This window comes from Mytilus galloprovincialis, chromosome 2, assembly GCF_965363235.1.
Source record: "Mytilus galloprovincialis chromosome 2, xbMytGall1.hap1.1, whole genome shotgun sequence".
Lineage (NCBI taxonomy): Eukaryota > Metazoa > Mollusca > Bivalvia > Mytilida > Mytilidae > Mytilus > Mytilus galloprovincialis.
In genome coordinates, this window is record NC_134839.1 from 98,324,734 (window position 1) to 98,343,344 (window position 18,611).

At 34.8% G+C, this 18,611-nt stretch overlaps 1 long non-coding RNA gene across 1 annotated transcript; it reads right to left on the minus strand.

Annotated features, from left to right (window-relative positions):
• Nucleotides 1-7,937: 7,937 nt before the first annotated feature.
• Nucleotides 7,938-16,480, minus strand: LOC143065045 (uncharacterized). Its single transcript, XR_012975387.1, has 2 exons — nt 9,913-16,480; nt 7,938-9,638 (listed from the first exon to the last, which is right to left on the minus strand). It is a non-coding gene; the product is annotated as an uncharacterized LOC143065045 (long non-coding RNA).
• Between the last annotated feature and the right edge of the window lie 2,131 nt (nt 16,481-18,611).

Here is an 18,611-nt window from a genome sequence, read left to right on the forward strand (position 1 = left end):
GTATTACTATGTATCAATGTGTTAGTTCATACAACTTTGTTTTTTTATTTGGACTTGACGTCAAAAGAACGTTATATTTAACTTTTTTGAAGGTAGTCCGTGGTATACAAATTTTAAAGCCTAATAAAAACCAGTAGCAAAATAACCTTGATATTTCACCTCGACAAATAGCATTTCTTAAATACTTCAGGAAAAAAGTGTTTAAAAGAGTATCCGAAATGCATAGTTTATAAATAAAACAATAAAAATGTGCAGCCGTGCTAAATTTCCTTTCAGTTTTGAAGGATAAGACATGTCACTGAGTTTTCCTTAAATGAACTTTCTCAATACAAGATACCTTTTGATATAATATAGATATTGGAGTGGTAAACTACACAATGAGAGCAAGCATTTTGTAGAAATTATTCAAACATTAAGACGTGAACGTTAATTTTGGTACTAGTATCTATGATGAGTTTAATTTCATAAAATTGAAACGTGGGACAAAAAACCCATAATAAACCAAAATAAAACTATCAAATATTGTAACAAAAACTATTTTCATGATATTTCATCTGTGTCATCAGCTATGTCAGCGGATACTGACTGGACATTATTACAATTTCCTACATTTTGGCAAAAACATAAATCAGTGCAGGGAAGACCCTGCTCCTTGCAAACACATGCTTCCTGGCATGCTTTTTTCCCCTTACACGAACAAATAAGATCTTGTAGAAAGTCTGATGCCATTTGTCCTTCGAAGGAAACTGGCTCTAACTTGTCATTTTGTGCAGTTTTCTAACCAAAAGCACATGGGGAGCCATTATTTGGGTTGGCCAAATTTGCCGACACCCAAACTTTGCTTTGCCAGATTGCACGCAGTACGTGTTGTTTAAATACAGATTCACATGGCGGAAGCTTTATAAGACTTTTATCTTTATTGATAGCCAACTGATGTCTCAGCAAATTTAAATCGTTGTGACATTTCTTAAATTTGTACTTTGAGTCGTATAAAGCAGCAACAAACTCCCTAGCAGCAACTACCGCACTATCAACTAATCTTGTGTTAAGGCTACAAGATTACTGAAACGGCTTGGTTTTAATCTCAGGAGGTTGAATACACTAGTCAAAAACCTCCGAACCTCGTCATACTTGACACAGAAACCATGTGCATTTAAATTTTCAATCAAAGACTTTGATCCAAACTCATGATATAACTGTACTGCAAGACCAAGACTAAATGGAGTAATTATGTTACTACAATTTGACACCAGGCACTCTGCGAGAGCAGCACATTTTCTTCGAATATCATGCGAAATATCCATTGATACTGAAGAAAATGTTTCAAAAGACTTTTTGTCAAGAAGCCAAGTGATAAAACTTATCAAACTAGTTGGCAACATTGCTTCTGACATTTCCAATGATGCTTCGTCATTTGCAGGATAATAATCTCCAGAAATGTATACATTTTCCATTTTTTGTCTTAATATTGAGGCGGCTACATAGAGTACATGCATATCGGTTTGTTCATTGGTTTTGGTGGAGCTACATGTACTCAAGTCGGCTTTTATCTCAAGCAATTCTAATTCTGCTTTGATGCTATTAGCTGCCTTAACAGCGTCGCCAATGGAAATGTCGCTAGCAAATACAATACTAGATTTACCTTGTCCTTGTTGAGCAAAAAATACAATTGCATCCTTGTAGTGCTTCTCAAGTTTAGCCTTAAGCTTGGAGGAATTACAGTAGGTCTTACTTATTTTATTAGGTAAAAAAGACTGGTACATTGTCAAGAGTGATGACAATAGAAGAGACTTTTTGTCACAAATGAGGTCTCTGTCTATTATTTCAACCACTCTTTCAAATGCCAAATCATACGCTGATTTATCATTTGATTTTGGTCTATATGCCAAGTATGTAGTCAGACATGCTGCATGATACACTGCTTTATTGAGCAAATTCTCTTTCTCTATTCGATCAATCATTTCAGCGTCTCATGCTCTAATAAGCATCTTTAAGATTGGCTAACCGTTCAGCGGATGAAATGGTATGTAATGTTTTCACCCTTTTATGTGACATTTTGCGGCAAATAATACACTTTGATGTATCGAGAGGGTGATCATAATTTCCAGGCACCAAAGAATTAGAGAAATCGTAATTTATATCTGGTGTTTCTTTTTCAGCTGAAGAACATGCTACTGCTTTTAAATTATGTTTACTTGTGTAGCTTTTAAAACATGATCTATGGTACCTAAATACGGGTAATTTACTAGATATTTCATTGCAGAACTCATCAAAAAAACTGAACAAATCATCACGTCTCTTTGCTGCAGCATTTATCAGGCTTTTTCTTCCAGATTCCGTTGATGTTATCAAATTTTCATCATCAACAGAATTGCAGATAATGCAATTGTCAACACCAACTTCCACTCTCCTTTTTTTTGGCATTCGGAGGGACTAGTTTTAATGAGACTGATAAATTGTCCATTTGATGAAATAAGAAACAAATCAAACACACCTGAAAACCAAACAAACCCTACAATGATATTCACTTTTCCCGTTGAAATCAACAAAATCTAATACACAACAATACCAAACAATATAAATTAATCACAAAGCTTCGGAAATTACAAAATGAACAAGAAATATGTTTGAAAACGACTACAATCAACCTTCGAAAAATTGCTGAATGTTGGACTATAAATAGAAACCACAACAATATCGGTAAATTTGTGACAAATATTCGGACTTCAAATCTCAATAAAAAGCCGATATTTAGCCAAATATTTATCTTATAAAGAATTTACTGCAAAAAGTAAATCGAGTCGATTGAAGTATTATACGACGGCTTTATTGTTGTGCCTTTAAAATACAACTATACTGCACGTGCAAATAATGCTAGGTGAAAAACGATGATTTTTCACTGTTATTTTCAACCATTTTCAGATGCATTGTGCTCTCCATATAGGACTTTTTAAAAATGCTCTTAAATTGTATGAAGTTCAAGAATAACTATATTTACCAATTTCGTTCACAAATTATTTTTTAGAACGTGTTTGATATGAAATATGAGTACCGAATCAGCAGTGGGGTATACGATGCAAGTTGGGTAACGTCAGTTAAGGGCATACGATACAGTTTTGAACCTGTATTTACAAGTTGATGAAAATTTGCATATAGGCTATTTTTTACCTGATCAAATCAAATATGTAATAAAAAATATACCTTCATGTGCTACTTTTTGAGTAAAATGAGGTCGAAATTTTGTATATTTGCTCAAAATTCAGATTTGTGTCCGTATTTTCTTTTTCGAAAGAAAGACATAACTTTTTTGTTTTAAAAGATAAACACAAATTGTTTTTTGTTAAATAATCGGTATTTTCTGTATTTTATAAGTATCATTAAAAAGTATTCAATTTTTATCCGAAATAACTCTATATTTATCAAATGTTCAAGAATAGAGGAAAAAACGTCATTTTTTTGCTGCATGTTTTATATCAAAATTAAAAAAATTGCGCTATTTACAGTTTTATAAAATTTGGGTCACATAATCTCCTTGCAAAATGAAACAAATTGCTGTTTTAAAAAATATTGGTCCATGCATTCGTTTTCAAATTAAATCAGTTTGAATGATAAAAATCAGTCGAAAAATGCATCTTTTCCCGATATGTCATAGTTTGACGTCGCAAAAATAACATTTTACGTTAGCAACGTCATTACCTTCCATGTAACTGTATATGCCCTTAAGGCTATTTTTAACGTCATTTGTACCACATTTTATTTTGACGACAAACATTTTTCAGAAGTTGAATAATCGATAGACATTTTAAGCCATTAAAATCCCATGAGGTATTTAGGTAATTTAAACTCGTTAACTAAGCGACTTTTTTAACTTTCGCCGCTCCACTATTAAAATGTAAAGCGGGCAGTACGCTGTGTAATATATCGAAAGCGATTGATTTTGGCTTTATATAACTAATAATAACATAAGATGTATGTTTCATTATAATTCGTTATTCTGATTGGCTAACTGCACATCTCATGTTACTTTACACAACGAAAATCATTATTCATGATGACACGAGGTCCCACAATAAGGTGCAAAAGTGAATTTAATAAAAACTTGATAAAAATCGTGTTTTCATGATCCTAGCTAAAACATGTAATTATAAATATTGAATGCTTCTTTTTGTAACTTCATAGGGTTGTAAAAGCGTTGACCGTGCGTACATTTTCAGAATGAAGCGCTTCCGCTTTTCATACAAAATGTATTTCGGTCATCGCTTTACACCTCAATGAAGTAACAAAAAAAAAAGCATTCAATTCTTAAATAAACCAGAAATGAAATTTTAAAATTCATTTAAGAGTGTCTTTGACTGCTTAATTATATTTTAAAAACTGATGATATAGTGGTTATATATTAATAAAAACATTTTAAGTACGTTTGAGTCTTATGCAATATTTGTTTTTATATATTTGAAAACTGACTGCTACCGACTGGTTGCTTGAGCCTGGTCTCACAAACTCCGCATTTTCATTACAGCCGATTACATTGAGTGTGTAGACAAAGGTAATATCTTTGGATCGCTTGTTTGTTAGCTGAACTATGAAGTAACTAGGTAAGGTATACCACCCTCCTGTAGAAGGAGCCTAGTCCTACAGACAGATTGATTGGTTATTTGTCGAACTAGTCTACTCTTAAAGGAGGGTAGTTTACCTAACCTAATAATACAAGCAAGCTAACCAAGGATATGCTACCTTTGCCTACACACTCAGTGCAATCGGCTGTAACTTTTTTACATTACAGGTTGCAACACCTTGCCAAATCATTAGGTTCCAATAAACGTTTGGAAAATTTTGTTAATGTGCTTTCCCATAGGGTTTTATGCAGAACAATTATCTATTATGGAAACTTGCAAAAACAATATCAAAATCGAAATCTAAGTGAACGATGAAGTTACTCACATTAAAAAAGGTTGAGACATTGAAGGCCAAATATTTTTTTTTATTCTTGCGTGTCTTATTATAATCAGACGGTAATTTTAGAGTTTACAAAGAAATTTAATATTAAGACAAACATTAATAACGAGTTTCATTGGTGAAATTAACACTACAATACAAATTTTTGCTTGTAGTAAAATGATCAATGAATCAATGAATCAATCAATGAATCAATCAATCAATCAATCAATCAATTGATCAATCAATAAAATTGAGAATGGAAATAAAAAATGTGTCAATGAAACAACAGTCAGCCTAACCAAAGAGCACAGCTGAAGGCCACCAATGAGTCTTCAACACAACGAGAAAATCCCGCAACCAGAGGCGGGCTTCAGCTGGTCTCTAAATAAAAATATATACTAGTAATGTGAAAATGGACGTCACACTTAACTTAGACAAAAAAAAAACATAAAAAAACTAACAAAGATCAGAGTCTACTGTCTTGGGACAGGCGCAAACATACGGCGGGGCTAAACATGCTTTGTTAGATCTCAACCCTCCCGCTATACAATTATATCTAGTTCATGTATAATAAACAAACACACAACAATATGCACAGAGAAACTCAGTTTAAAAGAAATCCGAGTCCGATGACAAAATAGTAAACAAAAGAAACTACACAAAACGAATATGATTCATAAATTTTAAAACAAAGAACTACTAGCAGTAACTGAAATGCCAGCTCCAGACCCCAATCAAACATATCGAAAGAATATATAGATATAAGAAGATGTGCATGGTATGAGTGCCAATGAGACAACTCTCCATCCAAGTCACAGTGTGTAGAAGGAAACTATTATAGGTTAAAGAACCCTCTTCAACACGAATCCTTGGCTCACACCGAATAGCAAGTTATAAGGATCCTCCAAAATGACCAGTGTAAAACCATTCAAACGGGAAAACCAAAGGTCTAAACTCTATATATAACTAGAGGCTCTAAAGAGCCTGTGTCGCTCACCTTGGTCTATGTGTTTTTGGTGATGGTGATGTATTCGTAGATCTTACTCTACAAAACATTGTTGATGCTTACAATTATCTCTATCTATAATGAACTTAGCCTAGTAGTTTCAGTGGAAAATATTTTGTAAAAATGTACAAACTTATGAAAATTGTTAAAAATTTACTATAAAGGTCAATTACTCCTTAAGGGGTCAATTGACCATTTTCGTCATGTTGACTTATTTGTAGGTCTTACTTTGCTGTACATTATTGATGTTTACAGTTTATCTCTATCTATAATAATATTCAAGAAAATAACCAAAAGCTGCAAAATTTTCTTAAAATTACCAATTCAGGGGCAGCAACATAACAACAGGTTGTCTGATTCATCTGAAAATTTCAGGACAGATAGATAATGACCTAATAAACAATGTTACCCCATGTCAGATTTGCTCTTAATGCTTTGATTTCTGAGATATAAGCCAAAATCTTCATTTTACTCCTTTGTTCTATTTTTATCCGTGGCGACCATCTTGGTTAGTTGGCAAGGTCACCGGACACATTTGTTATACTAGATATCCCAATGATGATGGTGGCTAAGTTTGGTTGAATTTGGCTCAGTAGTTTCAGATGAGAAGATTTTTGTAAAAGTTACGACGACGGACGACGGACGCCAAGATATAAGAAAAGCTCACTTGACACTTCGGGCCAGGTGAGCTAAAAAACGAGAAGCAAGAACGACATCAACAAACGACAACTACTGTTTTTTGTGTGATTTTTTTTATTACTAGACCAAATATTTCATGATTTTTTATTATCTAGGACTGTATTTTTGATTAACAATTGATAACCAAGTTTAATAAAATCATATGTGTGTATAGCAAACATATTAACTTTGGCTTGAAAGACGTCTATTTAATTGTTTTCGACTCGCTCTGCTCGGTCGGAAAAATTGACAAGAATAAAATCCTAAGATTGAACGCGTTCGTTCAACAGTCTTATTAAAATTAATATATATATTAATTTTCTCATACACATAAGTATTACGAAATCAGAGATATACATTTTGATTAGATTAGTTCGTCTAATTTACAAATGTAGTGTTATCTGTAGTAAATTTACTGACTTCTTTAATAAAGGATTTGAATAAGAATGTGTCCATACCACATAAATGCCCCACTCGCACTATCATTTTCCATGTCTAGTGGACCGTGGAATTGAGGGTCAGAACTCTATATTTGGCATTGAAATTAAAAAGATCATATGATATAGAATATGTGTACTGAGTTTCAAAAAAAATATATCTGTACATTAACTTCACTTTCAAGTATAGAGATGTGATTTTTTTTCTGAGACAAGTGCTTGTGACAATCCAAAAGAACTTGCAGTCATTCGATGTTCAGTACTTCAGTACTTTGATTGTTTGAAAACGAGGTAAAAATACCCTGCCACATTCGGTATGTGTTTTTGTTAGACCTTTTTTTTCCTTCTGTTTTGTATCGATCCCATACGTTAAGCCCTTTTCCACTGATTTGTATAGTTTGTTCTTATGCTGTTAAGAATACAATACCGTATGTTTTTTTCTCATTGTTGAAGATTATATGGTTGCCTATATATAATTGCTTACATCCACTACATTTGAACTTTGTTGGATAGTTGACTCATTTGCATTAATACCAAATCTCCTTATTAAAAGTTGAGGGGTGTGTGTGTGTTTTTGGAAAATTTCAATGGTTTTCTCCCAGGTCACCCAGTTTGAATAGAATATTTTGACATTTTGCTGTGCTCTTGGATTTGAGTTAAGAGCCAACCAAAGCTCACGGCCTGTTGGTGGGTAGTTGATGACTATATGGTAAGCTCTGGATGTCTTTTTGAGTATTGCATACGGTGATTTGGTGATGTCTTCATGCCATGCATTGTCCCATTACTTTATATAGACAGCTTATCAGTCAACCTGACCTATCAAAGTAGCTCTCCTCGCCTTTTGTATAGTCAGACGAAAAACAAGATATCAAACTGACTTAGCTTGGTATATACATGTTTATTTAATATACTCATATAAATATAAAAAAGAAGATGTGGTATGATTGTCAATGAGACAACTCTCCACAAGAGACCAACATAACACAGAAATTATCAACTATAGGTCATCGTACGGCCTTCAACAATGAGCAAAGCCCATACCGCATAGTCAGATAAAAAAGGCCCCGAAATGACAATGTAAAACAATTCAAACAAGAAAACTAACGGCCTAATTTATGCACAAAAATTGAACGAAAAACAAAAATGTTAACACATAAACAAACGACAACCACTGAATTACAGGCTCCTGACTTGGGACAGGTACATACATTTTGAATGTGGCGGGGTTAAACATGTTAGCGGGATCCCAAATTCAAGTCAAATTGATATTATAAAACAACATAAAAGTTAAAAAGTGTAAAAAAAAAAATATTTTAATAAATGTTGAAAATATTATTGTGTTTGTGAGTGGAAAACTACTTAAAATTGTGGAAATATTCAAAAGTAGCTCTCGCGTTTTTGTTCTGCGGCTACGTTAACGGAACATCAATCAAGTAATCGATCTTCATGACTATGGCTTCAATATTTAATGGTATAAAATATCATATTCTGCTTGTCGTAGACTCAAAAAGACTTCAAGTTGGAATATATCTACGAAGACTAAAGAACGTCCAGATATTGTTCGGAAGATGTTTTGAGAAGTTCCGATGCGACCGGACAAGTAAAATTAAACTGTTACAGTATATTACAGAACACAAAACTGGCTATCTTTGCTGTAAATACAAGTTAAAAACCTGACATGGTTTACATTAAAGCTAAAAATCCCAATCCCACGGCATCAAATAATTTAAAAAAAAACATATGACCTTTAACATTGGAGGTCTAAACTAGCATTGAGCCGTGTCCAGGTCCGAAATAGAAAATAAAGAGATGTGGAGTAAATGTACACGGGACAAAATCGCAAACAATATATAGAAAAAATACAAATTATTAATGAACAGGGCTTTTATGCCTGTTCTTCATCTTGAAAGGAGCTGGAGGGTCTTCAACGAGGAACTAGACCATTGATCCTCATTATACAAAAGTAACATAGGTTAGTGCATCGGACAATACAAAAACATAAGTTCCTGGTTCGATCACCGTTCCGGTGAGAAAATTTCCAATCCACTATTAATAAATATGTTTAAACTAACAATAGCCACACACTTGACTTTGTGGATTACATTATTTTTTTCATCATACTACATATGTCTTTTGATATTGTTCATACATGTAAATACTAAAAGTCTTACACTGTATCTATATATTTTGCTCCGAGACCAGAACATAATAAAATAGATAAATTAAAACTTGCGCTTTAGATTAAGAAAGGGTTTGAAAGATTTTGTATCATTTTTTCCAGTTCTTCTGGAGTCCTTGAGCCCTTCCCTCGCCGACAATATATAGTTTACTTTATTTGTAAAAGAGGCTAGTTACGCTACAATATTATCATCTTGTAACCTCTCCAAACTTAAAAGTAAAGATCACGCACCCTTATTGTTTAGATTGATAAAGACTTTTGCATCCGTTGACATTATTATTTCCCACTAATATCAGTCGTAATGAATTTAAACACAATTCACACCTCAAGTTTATTCCAAAATATTCCAAGTTACAGTGAAGTGACTGGATCCAAAGTATAAACAGTAAGATGAGATTGACTACAAAGAAAATGCAATCATCATAAGATTTTGTACCAAAACAATGTTCAAACATTCACAAAATATAAACATAGGTGTGAAAATATAGTAAACAGTTATTGTAACATCTAGGATTTACACAAGTAATGAATAAAGTTCGTATTTCCGAAAATAAACAATTATCAGATTGGCAATATTTATCATTGTCTCAAGTTCACATTAACGGCATTGAAATAGTTAAATTTACTTTCATATTATCACAAAATGCATTGAATAAATGTAAAAATCAACATACCTTATTTGTTAGACTCTGATATTTCTATATTATTCAAAATTAAAGGGCTCAAAATTGTCGTGACCCATTTCTCAATTTTCAGGGAATATATATGAGTAGGGGAAAGTAACCAATGTACCTAGGTTAGTTTCATCAAAAATCAATAAATTTGCAAAACGAAATTTATTACAATTCTAAACACGAAATTGGCCTTTACATACCAGCCCCTAAATTGGGTTCTTTACTAGAACGTAATTACTCAAACAAAAATCAAAGGTCAATTATATCATAAATATTCAACAAATGTCTATCATATCAACACAAGTTTGGTGGCAGCTGTGGGTTTTTTAGTCAACTTCTACAAGAAGACACAGTTTCGCAATTGGTCTCATTAACACAGAATTTGCGGTTTTCACTTTGACAATTCTAACAACATTGTCCTTGTCTTTGATTAGTTCAATCACTCGAGCAATGTTCCACGAATTTCTCGGTGCATTGTCGGAAATGAGAACTATGTCTCCTACTTGCATATTTCTTGTCGGTTTTGTCCATTTTGTTCTGCGCTGCAATAGAGGTAAGTATTCCTTTCGCCATCTAGTCCAAAATAGATCAGCGAGATACTGAATTTGTCTCCATCGCCTTCTAACATAGCTGTCGGTCTTAGAGAACACACCAGGTGGAAAGCTTTCACCCGGACGTTGAGGTATCAAGTGATTCGGAGTCAATACATTTAAGTCTGTAATACTATCTGACGCTTCTGTGATCGGACGTCCATTAAGAATACTTTCTACTTCACAGAATAGAGTCATAAGTCCTTCATCAGTTAGGCGAATGTTCTGTTCATGCATGACTGAATAGAATACCTTACGCACTGATCTAATAAGGCGTTCCCATACTCCTCCAAAGTGTGACGCAGACGGCGGATTAAACTCCCACTGAATGCGTTTCTGAATCATGAATTCCTGTATTTGATTAAAGTTCCATCTTTTTATTTCTTCTCCTAGTTCCCTTTCTGAACCAACAAAGTTTGTTCCATTGTCTGTCCTTATAAAGACTGGCACTCCTCTTCTCGAAATAAATCTCCTTATAGCATTTATGCAAGAGTCAGTGTCTAATGAATATGCCAATTCGAGGTGTATTGCCCTAATAGTCAGGCATGTGAAAATCACACCATATCTTTTAACTACACTCCTTCCTTGCTTTACCTCAAAGGGTCCAAAGAAATCTATTCCAATTCTTGTGAAAGGCGGATCATCAGCCTGAAGTCTTTCTTTCGGAAGATTTGCCATTTTCTGTTTTGCGCATGTTCCTTGATATTTCTTACATCTGACGTATCTAGACACTAAGCCTTTAATAATAGAATTAGCTCCTAATATCCAGTATTTTTGTCTAAGAACGGCTAAGATTGAATTCTTTCCTAAATGTCCAATTGAACGATGAATGTTCTCAATAATAAGTCTTGAGATCTGTGAGTCCTTAGGCAAGATGATAGGGTGTTTTGATTCGTACGAAATATCCGATCGCTCCAATCGTCCACCAACTCTAAGCAATCCATCTTTGTCGACGAATGGATCCAGTTTGCTTAGTTTTGAAGAAATCTTGAGAGGACACTTCTTTTCAAGAGTCTGTATATCCTCACTTAAGTGTTTATGTTGCACATAACTAATCAATGACCTCTCTGCACACTCAACTATACTTGTTGTAAGCGTATCTGACATCTTCATACTCATTTTCCCGCTTCCTTCGATTTCAATACTGTCTCTAGCATTTCTAAAGTGGTTGGCCGCAAGTACGAACCGTGCTGTTATGGTGACTAAGCGTTCCCAATTCGAAAAGTAAGAAATAAGACGTTCCATTCCTTCAAATGATTCTACAGTGCAAACAGCCACTGGTTTCTTAACTTCTGGATCATTGCCGATAAAACTATTGTCCTCTGTACACTGTGGGAATTTAATGTCTTTATCCCATAAGAAATCTGGCCCACGAAGCCATTGTGGATTTCTGTTAAATTGTTCAATAGTCGCTCCTCTGGAAGCTAAATCAGCCGGGTTCTCTTTTGTGCCTACGTAGTGCCATTGATTTACTTTAGTTGCTTCATGAATAACAGCCAAACGATTGGCTACAAAAGTGTGAAAACGTGTCTTTGAGTTTGCTATATATCGAAGTACTGACATACTGTCTGTATAGTAATAAATGTCATCAAATGAGTATTCTATCTCTCTTATAATCATGTTTCCAAGCCTAACGGCACTAGTAGCAGCTGTCAGTTCCATTCTCGGAATAGTCATCGATTTAAGCGGTGCTACTCTCGATTTTCCTAACAAAAAGGAACACTGTATACTACCTTCTTCATCGACTAACCGTATGTAAAATACACAACCATAACCTTTGTCACTTGCGTCTGCAAAACAATGTAGTTGGCATGAAACAATAGCCTTGAAGTGTTGAGGCTTGTAGCATCTATCTATTTTAATGTTTTCCAATCCCTTAAGCTGACTGAGCCATTTGTTCCATGACGAAAGTTCTCTGTTGGGAATTTCTTCATCCCATCCAATTTCTTTCTTACATAATCCTTGCAGTATAGATTTGGCTGTCAATACAAACGGAGAAACGATACCAATAGGGTCATAGATTGAGCTGACTATGCTGAGAATTCCGCGTCTGGTTGACGGTTTTTCTTTAATGTTTATGTGAAATCCAAGTTTGTCATCTTTTATATACCAATACACTCCAAGTGCACGGTCAGTAAGACTATCATCTCCACAATTCCATTCCTCTACATTCCTTGCGCAATCCTTTTCTGGTATGGATTGAACAACATTTTGACTGTTACTTGTCCATTTAGTCATATTGAATCCGCCCTCTTTGCACAATTCAGTTACGTTCTTAATAAGCGATATAGCACCTTCTTCTGTATCGGTAGAACTCAAACAATCATCTACATACATGTTCCTTGTCAGTGTTTCAATCACTAAAGAATCAAATCTATCCTTGTTTTCTTTTGCCGTATTTTGTAGAGCGTAATTACTACAACTCGGTGAAGAAGTAGCCCCAAACAAATGTACTGTCATCCTGTATTTTTTAGGTTCAGTATCAACATTTCCGTTTTCCCACCAGAAGAAACGTAAAAAGTCTCTGTCTTCGACTGGAACTTGCACCTGGTAAAACATTGATTCGATGTCACCTAAGACTGCTATTTTATCCTGTCGGAATCTGATCAGTACGCCTAAAAGATTGTTAGCAAGGTTTGGACCCTGTAAAAGCTGGCTGTTCAAAGAAATGCCCATGTATTTGACAGAACAATCGAAAACGACTCGTATTTTGTCCTGTTTTTTCGCATGGTAAACTCCATGGTGCGGTAGGTACCAGACTCTGCCATCTGACATTTCTATCTACATCTTCGGTAGGTACAGGTTCTGCATAACCTTTCTCAATTATCTTTGACATGAAATCACAATATTGTTGTTTGAAGTTATCGTTCTTGGCAAACTTGTGTCGGAGTCCATTTAGCCTTTTCATGCCTTGTACTGAATTATTCGGAAAACAACATCCTGGTCTCGAAATGGAAGAGCTATGCAGTAGTGCTGATTTTCTAGATGTATAGAGCTCTCAACTTGCTGCATGAATATTTTATCATCAATAGAATTCTCTCTTTTGTCTTCTGTCATTCGTTCTGGGAAGTCTAAGTTAATGCTCTGCATTAATAAGTTCAACTGTGTTTCATCACATCCTTCATTTTGCATATGAACTCTATTAACTTCAAAGCTTGAACTGTCTCTTATAACATTCCATAATATCCACCCAAGTCTAGTTTTTGTGGCATGTGGGGAGCCGCTCGGTCCCGTGCATACTTTAAACGGTGAATAAGCATCAGGTACATTATTACCTATCATTATTCCTATGTCCGCATCAATCTCTGGGATATCCACTGATTCTAAATGAGTCCATTTCTTGATTTCTCGTTGAGTAGGAATATGTTCCTTTGATACGGGCAGGTTGTCCTTAGTATATACTTTAGGCAAATCCACCATGTGTTCCATTGACAGACTAGACACTTGAAGGCCATTAATTGCACATGTATTAATAGTTTGTGTGTTTCCCATTGTATTTATAGTTATCTGAGTTTTCTTACCATTAGCTCCAAGTTGACGCATTAATTTCTGGCTACAAAATGTTATGCTACTGCCTGAGTCAAAGAAAGCACAAGTCTCGACACTCTGAGATCTATTGTTCAATTTAACTCGCACAGGGATTATTGCCATAGCACAAGTCACATCACCAGCCCCTTTATCACTACTAGTGGAGCTATTAACAACTGGCTCTGTGCCTTCCTGATTTGTGGATATTTGAGGATCATCCTTTTTAACAGATGGCTCTTGCTGTGACGATGATTGTTTGTTAATTTGATTGTCAATATGAAGTATACTTGGATGAAGTCGCGCACAGATTGAGCATTTGAGTCTCCTATTGCATTTATTACTCATATGGCCTTTTTTAAGACAACCAAAACAATATCCCTTAGACTTCAAGTAAGCGATTCGGTCTTCACGTGGACGAGCTGTAAGTCGTTTACATTTGTCTAAAGCATGTGTACCTTCACAATAGGAACAGCGCATCTCAGTATGTGCATTTTTTGCCACATCACATACATTTGAAACCTTTTGTCCATGTTGTCGCTGTTGATTCGTACTTCTAGAATTTGAATAATTCATGGCGATGTTGCCATATGTCGGATCTGTAGCTTTCTTGGCTTCTGCTTTTACAAAGTTCACAAAGTCATTAAATTTAACTGTTCTATGTGAATCCTTTACACGAAAAACAACATTTCTCCATCGATCATGCATATGGAAGGGCAATTTTGACATTAGACGTTTGATATTTTCAGAATACTCTAAAACGCTTCCGGCTTCCATACTTTCCGTGCCATACTGACATTCAACCAAAAACAATGCAAATTCGTCCAAAGATTGAATATCTCCTGATTTAATATTTGGCCAATCCAATGCTTTTTTAATAAAGGCTGAGGCCATCACGTCTGTATCACCATATCGCTCTTCAAGATGACGCATTGATGCCTTATATGCTCTATCGCCTGGCAGATGACTGTAACTAGATACTACCTTATGCGCTTCTCCAAATGTTAGCTGCTCGAGGTAATTCATCTTCTCGTCATCTTGTTCACAGTTTAAAACAACCTTTGATTCAAATTGTCTTAAAAACTTCCTATATTCCAATGGGTTTCCACTAAATTTCCTTATTTCCGGTGTCGGTTTTCTCAAATGCTGCACCATACTTTGAAAGGCTGTTTCTGCAGAAATGTTCGGATTTATCGTCAAACTTTGAATCGGCATAGATGTTGTATTGTCGATATGGGTTGGTCCATAAGATTCATGAACATTTTGTTTCGGAGGTTTAGAAGTGTTTTTGATCATGTTGACGGACGGTAGATTCACAAAATCTAAGTTACTTGTTTCCTTTAAAATATCTGATTTCTTTTTAACTGGTTGAAATATTTTTGCCATCGGATCTAAAATTGCTGTTTCGATAGCTGGCTGTACTGTACTTTGCAAAGGTTTTGATTTCAATTCCACATTTTCAAGTTTTACTTTCGGAGTTTCAACATGGTCAATTTCACCTTTTTCAAACTTGTCGTATATCCTAGCTTTTGCATCAGCTACAGCTATTTCAGTTTGCATTTGAAGTTCATCTTCATCTAACTGTAATGCCATTTTTGCCATTTCAAGTTCTCGCTTACGTTTCATTGCTTGTCTTTTAGCCTCAAGCTCAATCCTTTTTTCCTCAACTTCTAGTCGTTTTGAAGATACTGACGAGCTGCCCGCGCTTCTTACTGATCTCCCATGAACACTTGCCTGCACTTTCACTGGATTTGCATTGAGATATTCTTGTATCTTGAATTGACTGTTCATTAGAAAAGTATCTCTTGTAGTATGAATTTTCATATAATCTTCCTGCTCAAGGGCATTAAGTTTATCAAAATGAATTCTATGTTGGATATGAAATTGTTCATATTCCTGCATCCAATTTCCATAGCGCAATCTTATTGTCTCGAATGTTTCGTTATCAGAAATCAGTCTTATTATTTTTTCACTTAATCTTTTCAATCCATCATAGGATTTGGTTATTTGTTCTTCACTAAATTCTTTACCTTTATCGGTATACTTTCTTGGCCTAGCTCCGCCTATCGCCTTTGAGGTCTTCTGTTCTTCCTGTTCATCCGTTTTATTTGTTTCAAAGTTCTTATCCATATTTGATTCTGGTTGTACAAATTCTCCCAACTCTGTGTCCACACTTTTCAAAATTATATTTTGATCTATTTTGCTGACAACCTTATCTGTGTCCTCACTTTTCAAAGTCGAATCGAAATCTATTAATAGACTGGGTTCTTCCTTCTGTGACGTGCTCATATTCGTCAAATAAGTCAATGAATATTTCCCACTAATATCAGTCGTAATGAATTTAAACACAATTCACACCTCAAGTTTATTCCAAAATATTCCAAGTTACAGTGAAGCACGTGCAGTGAAGTGACTGGATCCAAAGTATAAACCAGGGGCGTAGCTAGGTATTCAGTCAACTGTAGGCACCAGGTCTGTAGGGCTGTAGTCAACTGCAGGGGGTCTGGGGGCGCTCAAGGACCCCAGTAGGTCCAGGGCAGAGCCCTGATAGGGGGTTCTGGGGCGAAGCCCCCCCCCCCCCCCCCCCCGACGGAAAATGGTTTTCAGCATTTTAGCTGCAAAATTTAATGTACAAAAATATTAAATTTACTGGTTATTTAATCATGGTAATTATAATAAACATGATGAAAAGTTCGACGAATTATGAATAATTCACCATAACATCTGACTGGTGAATTATATAACGCAACTGCAGTAAAAGTTTTGTGAAGGCAAGAAAGTTTAACTCGGACATTACCGCAAGACATTGCAAACCTATTGTTTTGAATTGAATATGTAGCTCAATTCATTCATAAATTTGAACTTTTGTAGCTTACACTTAGTACAAAACGATCGTGCTTACAATTTAATAAATTATATGTCTAAATTTTATTCTTTTAACTGAAATGTTTCAAGTTTTCAAACTAAATTTTCCCTGGGACAGTCATTTATACATATTCCTTTCAAAGTATCTATGCTAATTTTATAATGAGATGGCCATGTAAACCAGTACTGAAATATATCACGTCATATATATAGAACATTCCTGCAAAATTTCGAAGAGTTGCGTGAACATTTCGCGAATTGTTCGAGTTTAATGTTTCGAGTTTGTTACATGGGACAACGCCAAGTGAACGTTTTTTCTGATAATCTGTGCCTTCCGAAGCCTACGAATATAATATTTTTATTCTTTCTCTATCATAATGTGAAAATTTAAGAAACAATCTTTATCTTCATATATAATTTGAAATTTTCATTTCAGCATTTCTAAGAAAATTTCCTTATCAAATATTTATTTAGCGCTATTTTTCGTGGTAGTAGCAATATCTAACGTTGCGTCAGTACAATCGGAAATATGAAAAAAAATATATTTACAATATGCATTGCCCAGCGTAGATCAGTGCTGGGAACAGTATACCTAACAATATATATGTTCCTGATCAGCGTATCTCTTCAATTAAGCAGTACACTCTGTTTGGTCTTTTCATACTTATTCCGTTCTGATTGATATATACGTTTAACTTATTTAACAGTACATTTTGTGACAATCATTTATTTAAAAAAAAAATAGGCACATAAACACTGATATTACTATAAAATAAAACTATCCTTTTGGCAAAAAACATCAATCTTTTGATTCTTAAACCTTCACCCTAGCCACACAAACACATACACACATAGTCCATGCCTAATGCAAAAGTTCTGTTCTGTTCATACTATCGTATCAAAATTCAAGAAATTCGTGTTTCTTTATAATTTTTTTTATCCTCTACTGTAAAATCCCTACCTGCTTAGATATTTGAACAATTGTGGTCATTACACGCAGATCTGAGTACTCAAAATTACTAGAAGCTAGTTGATTGATTTTTAAACATCCACTGACCAGTGTCAAATATTTATGCAAGTTAAGGATAAAAAAAAAACCCCAAAATTTACAATAAATACAACAGGGAGCTAGGTCCTGTCCAGGACGAAGGTCTAGAAATTTGAAAATGCCATGCATTGGAAAATGAGGGATTATTGGATAGGAGCAGAAATTTTGCCTTTCAGTAAACCAGCTACAAACTCCTCAAAGACTGGCATTCTCTCTACTACTAGGCATCGGCTTTAATGTCCCCGTTCTAACCAGACGTGACAGCGTATTTATACATCCTGGACAGCCAAATGAACGACCAACATTGGCAAGTCGGGTGAAGACAAAGTGGAAAGCTAGTTGAAAACTAACAACAACTAATTAAAAACTCATGTGTCTAAGTTGAGGTTTATTCAAGTTTCTGTTGATAGAAGTGAAATGATCTGAACCAAAGTTCTAGTTTACAGTTTCTATATGAGGTAAAATCATAAAAACATTCAATTCTATCCAATATTCTATTCACTAAGACCGAGAGACTAGTGTACAGATGACATTCGATAATCAACGAGTTTTGACAACTTCACTGGCGTTCATTTACACAGATAACGTTGTTTATTATTTAAAAAAAAAAAAAAAAAAAATATTTGTGAAAAAATTATGTGTAGGCACGTGCCTAAAGTGCCTAACGGCAG